This window comes from Hipposideros armiger, unplaced genomic scaffold (assembly GCF_001890085.2).
Source record: "Hipposideros armiger isolate ML-2016 unplaced genomic scaffold, ASM189008v1 scaffold_460, whole genome shotgun sequence".
NCBI lineage: Eukaryota > Metazoa > Chordata > Mammalia > Chiroptera > Hipposideridae > Hipposideros > Hipposideros armiger.
Genome location: NW_017731810.1, coordinates 1,467,095 through 1,469,398, shown reverse-complemented (window position 1 = coordinate 1,469,398; position 2,304 = coordinate 1,467,095). Strand labels below are relative to the sequence as shown.

At 58.6% G+C, this 2,304-nt stretch overlaps 1 protein-coding gene across 2 annotated transcripts in view; it reads left to right on the top strand.

Moving 5' to 3' along the window:
- Positions 1-2,153: 2,153 nt before the first annotated feature.
- Positions 2,154-2,304, top strand: part of MRTFB (myocardin related transcription factor B) — a 173,514-nt gene continuing 173,363 nt past the window's right edge. The window contains exon 1 of one of the 2 annotated variants that reach the window (XM_019666079.1): positions 2,154-2,216. The gene's annotated coding sequence lies outside the window, so the exon portion shown is untranslated. The remainder of the gene's footprint in view (positions 2,217-2,304) is intronic. The other variant, XM_019666081.1, reaches the window with a different exon arrangement.

Below are 2,304 nucleotides of genomic sequence, written 5' to 3'. Positions count from 1 at the left end.
CCAACTTGATTTGGAGTTTATATTGGAAGATGAAGAAAGAATAAAAAAACATTACAGGTATCCCACCCATGGTAATAATATTATAGCTATTCTTTACTGAGAGCTTAATCTGCGCAAGGCACTTTTCTACAAGCTTCACATCTATTCACGTGGCTAATCCTCCCAACAACCCATTTATATCCTTATTTTAGGTGAGAATATTGAGGCACAGTCCACCCAGAGGAGAACAAACGGTATCTTAAACTGGAGTCCTGGCCTCAGGGGATTTCTAGGTTTTCAGTCTCATGAAGACACAGGCTTTGGGGGGCAAGGGAGGGCCGTGTCAGTCACTGAGGTCAAAGTGTGTGGGTTTGGGGACAGACCAACCTGGGATGGAACCCCAGCCTTCCCACTTACCAACTATGCACCCTTGGCAAGTTCTCTCCCCTCTTAGTTCCTTGTTTTTCTTCATGTTAAAATGGGTACAGCTGTACCTTCCCCATGGGGCTATTGGGGGGACTAAATGAGTTAATGGATAGCAGCGGGAGCAGTACGGACACCCCGCAGCTGCCCATCACCTGTGATCTCCCTTCCTCCATCAGGTGGTCTGAGTGGTGCTGGCACACGGAGGGACACGTATGCCTGCTGGCCTTTGAGAGTGACATTGTTTCCGGAGGGCGGGCGGGCCCAGGTTTGCTGACACTGATGTGACCTTCACGTGGGCTAGGCAGGTAACCCATGCAGATTTTGCTGCGTGCGGAAGGGGTAGCTCCAAGGGTCTTGAGTTCACAGCAGCTTGTTGGCCCAGACTCGCCCGCTCATGCAGGCTCAGGCGACCCTTTATGCAAGAGCAAGACAGTGCTGGGATCAGGACGCAGATTCAGGTTCACGTCCGGCCTCACTCTGGAACCTGAGGCCAATTTCCTCATCTCCCTGAGTCTCCCTCCATTTTCCTACGACTTCACTTAGAAGACTGTTGGCAGTGACCTTGAAATGCCTTCAATCAATGCTAACCCCCATTCTTTAGAAACCATTACGAGAGTCCCCCCTTAGCTCCAGGGAATACAGTCCAAGACCCGCAGCGGGTGCCCGAAACCTCGGATAGTACTGAACCCTATATATATATACACTGTTTTTTTCCTATAGATACGTACATTACCTACAATGAAGTGACATAAGGGTGACTTGCACACAAGCACTGTGATCCCGAGGCAGTAGACGTGACCACGGAGGCGGCTACGTGACTCACAGGAGGGGTGCGCGTACAGTGTAGACATGCTGAACGGAGGAATGATTCATGTCCTGGCGGGGACGGGGCGGGAAGGCTCGGGATTTCGTCACACTACTCAGAACAGCGCGCACTTTAAAACTTACGAATTCCTTCTAGAATTCTCCATGTAATGTTTTCGGCCTGCGGTTGACCACAGTTAACCGTGGAGCGCAAACCCCGGGAAAAGGGGAGACGGCCGTACATCGTGTTAAGATTTTGCCTTTAGCGAGGGGCCCCCACGGTTCTCTGTGCCCCCTAATGTCGCACACGTGCCGGGCCTGTGTCCCACGTCCCGTCCCACCGTGCTCGCCACCCTGAAAACGCCCCAGGTCTGAAGAGGAGACAGAACTTCCGACACGGCCAGGCCGTTTTCAGGGCCTTCGGCAGGGTCTGGCCCAGGGAGGCCTTAGGAGGTCCGTGTTCAGAGCGCCTTGTCCTGACGGCAGCTTGGAGGGGCTGCGGCGAGTGAACCCCGGAGCGCCCCCTCTCACCTTGGCGAGCCTCGGGAGGGAAGCCGGGGGCTGAGACCAGGCGCCCTCAGCGAAAGGAGGCCCAGGGCCAGGGCCTGAGGTGGTCACGAGGCGGGAAAACGGGGCTTGCTCCGGCTTGGGCGTCAGACAGCCCCGGATGCCAGTGCCTCGCTGTGCGACCCGGGGCCAGTGACCTGACCTTGCCAAGCCCCGTTTCTTCCTCTCCGGAACGGGGAGGCTGGCGACACCCCTCTCTCGGGGCTGTCGCTTGGACCCAAGGGGAGGCGTAGAAGCGGCGACCGCACGGCGCGCACTGCCCGCCACAGCGACTGCCGGGATCGCGGTCACCGCCGCGGTCGGAGCCTCCGCAAAGGCTCGCCGCGTCGGGGCCCCGGGCGCGCGCCTGCGCACGCGCACCTGCGCACGCGCACCGGCCGGCCAGGTGAGAGGGAGGCGGCCGGCTCGCACCTGGCTCTTAACCCTTCACGGGCACGGAGGTGGGCGGAACGGGCGCAGGGGCCGGGACGCGGGGTCGCGGGGTCGCGGGCACGGCCGGGCCTGACGCGCGGCGGGGGGCGGCTTGTG